Source organism: Heterodontus francisci, chromosome 6 (assembly GCF_036365525.1).
Source record: "Heterodontus francisci isolate sHetFra1 chromosome 6, sHetFra1.hap1, whole genome shotgun sequence".
Classification (NCBI taxonomy): domain Eukaryota; kingdom Metazoa; phylum Chordata; class Chondrichthyes; order Heterodontiformes; family Heterodontidae; genus Heterodontus; species Heterodontus francisci.
This window is the reverse complement of record NC_090376.1, coordinates 57313664-57323942: the sequence shown is the minus strand read 5'-3', so window position 1 is coordinate 57323942 and position 10279 is coordinate 57313664.

Genomic DNA, 10279 nt, shown 5'->3' with positions numbered 1-10279 from the left:
ATTCATCCCTTTCATATCATTCCCATCCCACCCCTTCTTCCTATGCTATTCCCATCCTTCCCCCCCCCCCCCCCCCATGCCGTACTACTTCCTCTCATGCCTTTCCCCCCCCCCATTCCTCCATGCCATCAACCCTCTCCCACCTCCTATGCTGTCAATCCCTCCACCCATGCCATCCACTCCCTCCCCCAACGTTGTCTCCCCCCATGCCATTCCAGCCCATGATATCTCCACCCTTCCGCCCCCCCCCATGCTGTCTACCCGCTTCTCCGATGCTACTCCCACCATTCCATCACTGCCCACCCCATGACCCCCTCCCATGCCACCTCCCCCAAATGCCCTTACAGTCCCACCGTTGCCCCCCGCCCCCCTTGCCTCCTTCAGCCTTTCGTCACCAGAGCCCAGTAAGCAAGCTCAGGGAGCAGCAAGAGCCGGTGACCAGAGACCAGTGAGGGCAGGGAGCAGCAAGGGCTGGGGGCCAGTAAGTGAGGCCAGGTAGCAGCAGGGATCAGTAACTTGGGGCCAGGGAATGCTGAGATTGGGGGCTGGAGGCCAGTAACCAAAATTTGCATCCTCATCTACCGACATTAGAGTTGCATTCTAGGCTCCCCTTCCCTATGCCATTTTATAGTTTATATGTTACTGAAGTTCACTCCTTCAACTTTATTCTTTGGGTGTCAGCCCAGTGAACGAGGCCAGGGAGCGGCAAGAGCCAGGGCCCAGTAACTGAGGTGCATGCGCTAAGCTCCACCCACCAAATAAAACCACTGGCCAATCAGAAAATGCAGGCAGTGAGAAACTATTATAGATTTAACCTCAGTGTCTCTCTATTTGATATGACAGATTAAATTTTACCCCAGTCTCTCAATTTTATGTTATGACTCCAAACTGACCTCTCAATATACATGTAAAACCTTGAACATAACCACTGTAGTCCTGATAACTCGTTTGGAGCCAAATTAAACATCAAAAAAAGTTTTGATTTGTACCTCAGTCTCTCAATTTGTATTATATTTTACCTCAGTTTCTCAATTTTGTATTATATTTTACCTCAATCTCTCTATTTTAAGTTACATTCATTAGGTCTCACTTCATTCTCAATTTTAGATTATACTGATTATATCTAACCTCAGTGTCTCTATTTTTTCTTTAAATTCTGTGATGTCAAACCCATTTTATTCTAATCTGCCTCCAAATCTTTCTAGTATCAATCACCATAGTCTCCTTCCCACATGACTCCTTGTGCACCAGGCACCGCCCACTAAAGATGTGTCTTCCCTATTCACCTGGTGCCTTGTATTGAATGGATCAAAAGCTGTCACTCAACACACGCTGTATTGAATGTTACAACAAAATGTCATAATATCTAATACCAACTGACAGTCCACAAGTGCAAAACTTCACTGGACCTTAAAAAGCACCCCGCAAACCAAAACTGAAAAACCCAACAGAAGTTGTCCTATTTTTAAAATATGTCTCCCTCTGCGAGCCTTATATTATATTGATTATACTTTACCTCAGTCTAGCTCTATTTTATATAAGTTTTTACCTCTGTCCCTCTCTATATTATGTTGGCTTTATTTACCCTCAGTGTCTCTATTTTATATTACATTGATTTTATCTTAGTCTCCCTCAATTTTTTATTATAGACTCACGAGCCTGTACCAAACTCACCTCTCACTGTACACGTGAAAATTTTGAACATATCCACTGTAGACTGGATCTCTCATTTGGAGCCAAATCTAAATGCCAAAAAAACATTTCATTTTCACAACTATCCTCCCTCACAGTGCAAAATGGGACCAATAAACTTTCTGCTGTGTGCTGGCTCCACCCACAAATTCAACCCACTGACCAATCAGAAAAGTGCAGACAGAAACTATTATATAAGATTCAATTTATTAACGTCAATAAATATATCAATATAAGTACAACAACTGGCAGTTAGATGATGCCTGTAACTTAGTAAAACGCCCAAGAGATTCACAGGAGTGTTATCAAATAAAATTTGCCACCAAGCCACATAAGATATTACAAAAGCAAAATCCTGCTAATGCTGAAAAGCTGAAATAAAAACAGAAAACGCTGGAAATACTCGGCAGGTCTGATAGTATCTTTGGAGAGAGAAACAGAGTTAATGTTTCAGGTCTGTGGCCTTTCATTAGAACTAGAAAAAGGTAGAAATGTAATAGACTTTGAGCAAGTGAAAGGTGGGGGGGGGGGGGGGGGGGGGGGGGGGTGGTGATGGGAAGAAAAATAAAAGGAAAAGTCTGTGATCGGGTGGAGATTTTCAGAGGGAGATAGGTTAGAGTGAGTGAGGGTAGCAGAGAAATTGTGACAGCCGATGTCACGCTAGCAGTTCTCAAAAGCTCCAGAGAGGGTAAGAGGTCAGAGGGAGGCTCGGGTACAGGTGACCAAAAACTTAGTCAAAGATGTAGGGTTTTAAGGAAGATCTTAAAGGAGAAGAGGCGTAGGGGTTTATGGAGGGAATTCCAGAACTTAGGGCCTAGATAGCTGAAGGCAGGGCCACCAATGGTGGAGTAATGCGCAAGAGGCCAGATTTGAAGGTCAGAACTTGGATGATAGTAGGAGGTTACAGAAATAGGGAGGGCCGAGGCCATTGAGGGATTTAAAAATAAGGATGAAAATTTTAAAATTGAGGCTTTGCTGGTCTGGGGCCAATGTAGGTCAGCGAACAGAGGGGTGAATGGTCATCCTGAACTTGGTGCAAGTTAGGATATGTGTTGTATGATTGGCTTAAGAGGGATGTCCTTTCAAGATCTCTGTATGCTAATGAGCTAAGTACCAGGATGCAGTTACATGACTCAAAGCCAGAGTCACACTGCAACTGGAACACCCAGACAAAGGTTCTGTAAATAGTTTGCTCTGTACTGTACATATGAGTTAAGCTGTTGATAAAGCTGTTAGAGATGTTCAGCAAACTGGACTCCACGCATCCCATTTACGTTGCATCAGACAACATAAGAACACATTACATGGTGGCAGCCATGGTGAAAAGGTAAGGTCTAAGCTTGAAGACCACAGGTAAAACAACTTTGAAAATTACCCTTTCTACAGCCACTAGAGAGAAAGTTCAAAAGAAATACTGGCCCAAAAAGTGGAAAGAAGAAAGAATCTACTTACAGCTGTAGAAGACAGAGCACAGAATGACACGCTGCAAATTAATTCCTGCAATCAGGTGAGTCATTGTGCTGATGGTCGAGGAATACTAGTTTAAAATGAACAAGCTTTGAAGTGCTTAAGCAATTTACTTTTTTTCCCAAAGACTTCAGGGTAGAAAAAAAAAAGGGGAAAACCCGATTTCTCTCCCAGACTGATTGAGGTTGGTGCCATCATAGGAGGCGTCTGATAGCAAAGAAGCATGGAAAACCCCCGATGACTGCAGAGTCTCCATTCATGCAGCCAAAGTTTTAAAGAACATTAAACCAATCGAGCGTGAAGAACATAAACAAACTCTAGCAAAAAAAAAAGCACTGCATATTGAACATTTGTGTAAACAGACAGGCTTAAGTGCTGAAAGCAAAATAAGCACAGAATACTGTCAAACACCTGCTCCTCTCCATCCAAGCAACTAGTCTAGATAACAGAGAATTTCTTAAAGGGGAAACAGTGCAGAGTGAATAGAACTAAGTTAAATATAGAGCAGAAAGATGGATACCAAATTTCCCAGCATGAACTGGAAGGTTATCGATAGTCTGAGTTCAAACTTTGCAAACAAAGAATGCGGTTATGCTTCACAAAACAAGTGATTATAGAACCAGAGAAGCAGACTGTAAAAATAATGATAGCAGGTGGAAATGATGGGTTACACAGAATCAATAGCTCTGGTTTATCTGAATAGGACCAGAAAGATCCCTCAAAGATATGGAAAGTGCCAGAAGATCAGCTCCAATTATGAGTGAATTTTAGAATTCACTGCCTGGAATTGATATCCTACAGGCAACAGCCACAGGAATCAATAGATCAGTTCATTAGTAGATGCCATAGTAAGGTCAACGAATGTGATTTTTCAGAAACTGAACTGTCGGAGCATCTAATGGAGCTGATGATTGTCTCAATATCCATTGAAGCGTTTCAGAAAGACCTCATGGGGAAAAATGTCACAGCATTGATGCACTGCTGGAAGATGGCAGGAAATATGAAGCAATTGGGGCTGGCCAACAACATCTGCCAGCACTAGGTGCAGCCAACAGTATCGGTACAATAACCAGGTTGCAAAAAGCAAACAGGCTGTGTGGTAAGTGTGGTTTGTCCCACTCACCACGAAGTTGTCCTGCATTTCAAGATCTGTGCAAGATGTACAGTGCAAAAGGACTCTGGGCCCACCTATGCAAGAAATCTGGCTCCAAAGATGCAGCCAGAAGTCACATTACGACACAAGCAAACAGAAAACTGGTGTAGTAACAGGGCAACAGCAGCAAAGAGAGCTCCAAAGATCTGCGTAAATGCAAGTTGATACACGAAGTCCACAGCGAAACAGACCTGAGACAAGACTCAGACAGAAGTAACTCTCAGCCAGAAGATGAGCAGGTGTTTCACATTGTGAACCTGACACATTGTGTTGATGAAATCAAACAACTGGAAGCTTTTGCCACCTATTAACATCATGTGCCCAAAGAAAATTGGCAAACACACACTCAGGGGCAAGATTGACACGGGAGCTAGTGCAAATATCCTACCAGTCCAAATCCTGAAGGAGATGTACCTGAGTCATTGGAAATCAACGATACAACCGACAACTACAAAATTATATGCATACAACGGGTCACTCATCCCTTGCAGTGGCACACTGACAATGCAATGCAGCTATGGCAAGTCGGCATAGAAACTGCAAATATTTAACCTGGTAGACACGAGTGGACCAGCAGTGGCAGGACTACAAGCGTGTAAGGACCTCAACATCATAACCATCCACAAAGGTCACCAAGGTACCCATTACAGCAGAAGAGACCAAGGGTACCCGCATCGAGTTAGTCCACGATCTACAACAAATGTACCCATACAGGTTCGATGCCACAGGAGATTTCAAAGGCGATGCCGTACTACACCTCAGAGAAGATGCAATTCCGTCAATCAAACCTCTCAGAAAGTGTAGCATGCACATACAGGAAAAGCTTAAGCGTGAGTTAGATGACATGGAACGCAACGGCATCATCCATCACGTACAGCCTGGTGCAGCTCAATTACGTGCGTACTGAAGAAGGATGAAGCAATCAGGGTATGTCTAGATCCGAGACACCTAAATCTTTCCCTAAAGAGATGCCCCCACAAGATTCCAACACTAGAGGAAATGAATCCCAAGTTCACAGGAGCCAAATTCTTCTCCAAGTTGGATGCTAAACATGGATATTGGTCGGTACACCTAGCTAAAGAATCTCAGGAAGTCACCACCTTCAAAACACCATTTGGAAGATATTGCTTCCAGAGACTACCCTTCGGCTTATCTGTCAGTCAAGATCTGTTTCAGCAGCACATGGACAGAATGATAGAAAACATGCCTGACTGAATGTGCATTGCCGATGATATTGCGGTAATGAGCAAAACCAAAGAAGAGCATGGTCGAAATCTTCATTCACTGATGGCAGTGGCCCGTCGCAAAGGGCTCATTTTTAACAGCAAGAAGTGCTCGGTGAATGTAAGTCAGATCAATTTCTTTGGCTCCATCTATTCAGGTTGCGGAATCTGTCCTGATCCAGGCAAAGTCGAAGATGTAAGGCATATGCCTACCCCAGAAGACAAGGAAGATCTCCAGAGATGTCTTGGATTTTTCAGCTTCTTGGCACCATACATTCCAAATTTCTCTGACAAAGCATCATCACTGAGAGAGGTCTTAAAGAAAGGCGTACCATTTGTATGGCAGGAGGACCATCAGCACATGTTTGAGTCTCCCAAACAAGCATCGTCAGCAGAAACATGTACCCTGAAGTACCAGATCCAAGGAAGAAGACAATCCTGGAAGTCAACACCTCACAGAAAGGACTAGGAGCATGCATCCTGCAGGATGGTAAACCAATTGCATTCGACTCCAAATGTTTATCTTCAACACAATCCGATTACTCAAACATAGAGCATGAAACACTTGCTCTGTTGTTTGGGATCACGAGGTTCCACATCTACCTGTTCGGTAAGTAGTTCACTATGGAAACTGACCACAAAACACTGGAGATGATCTGACGCAAACCATTGCCAAGCGCACCACCTCGACTACAGTGACTCTTAATTAAAGTACAAGGGTACGACTTCAATGTCTGCTACAAACCGGGTACCAAAATGGTCAACTCAGATATGCAGAGTAGATTGCTAAACCGAAGCAACAATGAACAAGTTCCACTGGATCGACAAGTAGACAGCATGTACATTAAGGTGGAAGATGTGCTCAAAATCGATTTATTGCATTTTGGGCAGCACAAATAGAACCAACTACAATCAGAAACAGTCAATGCCCCAAAACTGAAGGCACTGTGGAGAGTCATCATAGAAGGTTGGCCTGAAATAGTAAAAAAGAGGTGCCAGAAACCCTCAGATACATTTGGCCTTATAGAGATGAACTCAGTATCTCGAGAGGTGTCGCCTTCAAGGGAAAACAAGTGATTATGCCCAAAGCTCTCCGACAGGACATCTTGTCACAACTTTACCAAGGCCATATGGGCATAGAGTGAACAAGACAACTAGCACGAGATACTAAAACAAAAACAAGAAATGCTGGAATCACTCAGCAGGTCTGGCAGCATCTGTGGAAAGAGAAGCAGTGCTAACGTTTCGGGTCAGTGACCCTTCTTCAGTTCCGAAGAAGGGTCACTGACCCGAAACGTTAACTCTGCTTCTCTTTCCACAGATGCTGCCAGACCTGCTGAGTGATTCCAGCATTTCTTCTTTTTGTTTCAGATTTCCAGCATCCGCAGTATTTTGCTTTTATTTTAGCACGAGATACTGTTTATTGGCCAGGGATCAACAGTGACATCGAAAGGTTAGTGAAGATGTTCAAGGCATGCCACAGCCATCAGCCACAACAATGTAAAGAACCTCTACACCCTCACGAGATTCTGTCAGTCCCTTAGTCCAAAATCGCCACTGATTTATTTTCTGTCAATGGAGATGACTTTATCTTAGTCACCAATTATTTCTCCAAATTTCCAATTGTCGGACTGGTAAAAGACACTTCAAGCGCAGTCGTCACATTGAGCTCCATATTCAGTCAATTCGGTGCACCTGAAGAAATCATTTCTGACAATGGGCCACAGTATACGGGTAAACCTTTCAGCGATATGTATGCCAAATGGGGTGTAAACCATGTGAAGTCCTCACCACATTACCCTAGTTCTAATGGTCTTGTCGAGCGAATGGTTCGCACAGTCAAATCACTTATCCTGAAGTGTAGGACAACGAATCAAGATTTTCATGTTGCCATGCTCCACCTCAGAGCTACACCTGTGGATATGGACTTATCACCAGCAGTGATCATGTTTGGCAGACAAGTTTGAACGACACTCCTAAGCCATCATCTGTCCAAATTCTCCGAGATGCAGGAGACACTGCTCAAAAAACAAGGGAGAATGAAGATGGTGCATGACCAACATACAGGGGTGGAACTGTGGAACTACCTCAATTTCATGCAAGACAAAAGGTCAGGGTCATACCCCACAATGAGAACATGATTACGTGCAGAGGTATCCAAAGTATGCATTGAGCCTAGGTCCTGCGAGATCACAACATCTAATGGAGTAGTGTTGAGGAGGACCCGAAGCCAATTAAGAGAAATGTGCAATACTCCAATTGCGCACAGTGGGCTCAAGAAAACACAATCAGACGATGAGGATGTGACACAAGAAAAAAATAGGAGCAGAAGACGACCATATGGCCCATCGCGCCTGCTCCGCCATTCAATATGATTATGGCCGATCTTGGGCTTCAATTCCTTTCCTACACACACATTGTGGTGGAACAACAGGACAACAACCAACACATTAACAACATGCCTGCAAACCAAAAACAGCCAAGGTAAAATCCACATCCCTCGAAGATTATACCATTACCAGATCGGGAAGAGTTGTAAAATCACTGAAACGATATATGGACTCTTAAGCTTCTATATCTGTAAATTTTATAATCTCTATCCCATTTAACTAATTTTGATATCTATTTTTATGTGTTGTATCCTGTAGCATACGAGACTTATCTTTGAAAAGATAGGGGCTATTGTATAATTGCCTTAAGAGCGATGTCCCTTTAAAGATCTCAGTGTGCTAATGAGTTAAGTACCAGGATGTAGTCACGGTGACTCAAAGCCAGAATCACACTGCAACTGGAATACCCAGATGAAGGTTCTGTAAATAATTTTCTCTGAACTGTACATACGAGTTTAGCTGTTAATAAACCTGTTAGAGATGTTCAGCAAACTGGACTCCACGCATCTCATTTACATTGCATCAGACAACATAAAGAACATATTACAATAGAGGCAGCAGAGTTTTGGATGAGCTTAATTTCATTTAGGGTGGAAGATTGGACGCCAGCTAGGAGAGCATTGGAATAGTGGAGTCTAGAGTTAACAGTTTCCGCAGAAGATGAGTTGAAGCGGGGCAGAGTTAGGCGATGTTACGGAGATGGAAGTAGGCAGTCTTGGGGATGGAGCGGATCTGTGGTCAGAAGCTCCTTTCAGGGTGCAATAGGACACCATGGTTGCAAATGGTCTGGTTCAGCCTCAGATAGTTGTTGAGAGAGATAGAATCAATGGCTAGGAAATTGAGTTTGTGGCAAGGACCAGAGCAATAGCTTAGGTCTTCCCAATATTTAGTTGAAAGAAATTTCTGCTCATCTAGTACTGGATATCAGACGAGCAGTGCAACAAGTCAAAGTGGAGGGGTTCAGTGAGCTGGTGATGAGGTAGAGCTAGCTGCCATCAGTGCACATGTGGAACCGGATGGTGTGCTTTCAGATGATGTTGCTGAGGGGCAGCATGTAGATGAAAATTGGATGGGGCCAAGGATAGACCAGAGGTATTGGTGCAGGAGCAGGGAGAGAAGCCATTGCAGTTGATTCTGTTGCTACAACTGGATAGATAAGAATGGAACCAGGTGAGGGCAGCCCCATCCAGATGGTCGGCGATGGAGAGTCGTTGGAGGAGAATGGTGTGGTCAACCATGTCAAAGGCTGCAACCTCTGGTGTCCTCCTCCTTCACCCCCTCCTATTTTTCATCTACATGCTGCCCCTCGGTGACATCATCTGAAAACACAGCGCAGTTTCCACGTGTATGATAACGATACCTGGCTCCACCTCACCATCACCGTTCTTGACTGCTCCACTGTCTCTAAACTGTCAGACTGCTTGTCCAACTTTCAACACTGGATGAGAAGAAATTTCTTCCAACTAAATATAGGGAAGACAGAAGCCATTGTCTTCAGTTTCCATCACAAACTCTGTTCCCTTGCCACTGGTCTCAGCACTCTTGCCTCCAACTTACAAGGTTCCAAGTTCAAGTCCCACTCTAGGGCTTGAGCACAAAAGTCAAGACTGACACTCCAGTGTAGTACTGATGGAGCACTGCACAGTTGGAGGTGCTGCCTTTCAAATGAGATGTTAAGCCAAGGCCCCACATGCTTGCTAGGGTAGATGTAAAAGATCCTATGGCACTATTTTGAAGAGCAGCAGGTTATTCCTGGTGTCCTGGCCAATATTTATCTCACCATCAACATCACAAAAACAGATTATCTGGTCATTATCACATTGTAGTTTGTGGGAATTTGCTGTGTGCAAATTGCCTGCCATGTTTTTTGTATTACAACAGTGACTACACTTCAAAAAAGTACTTCATTGGCTGTAAAGCACTTTGAGACATCCAGTGGTCGTGAAAGGCGCTATATAAATGCAAATCTTTCTCACTGACTCCATCCCTCGCCCTGGCAACTGTGTGAGGCTAAAGCTGACTGTTCGCAACCTTGGTATTATATTTGGCTCTGAGAGGAACTTCCTACCACAAAACCAGGCTATCACTAAAACCGCCTATTTCCAGCTCCATAACACCACCCAAGTCCACCTTGCCTCAGCTTATCAGTTGCTGAAACCCTCAACCATGCCTTTGTTACTTCTAGAATTGGCTATTCCAATGTACTCCTGGCTGGTCTCCTTAGTTCTACCATCCACAGACTTGAATTTATTCAAATCTCTGCTGGACGTGTCCTAAGTCCCATTCATCCATCTCCCTTGTGCTCACTGACCTACATTGGCTCCCAGTTAAGCAATACCTCGATTCTAAAATTC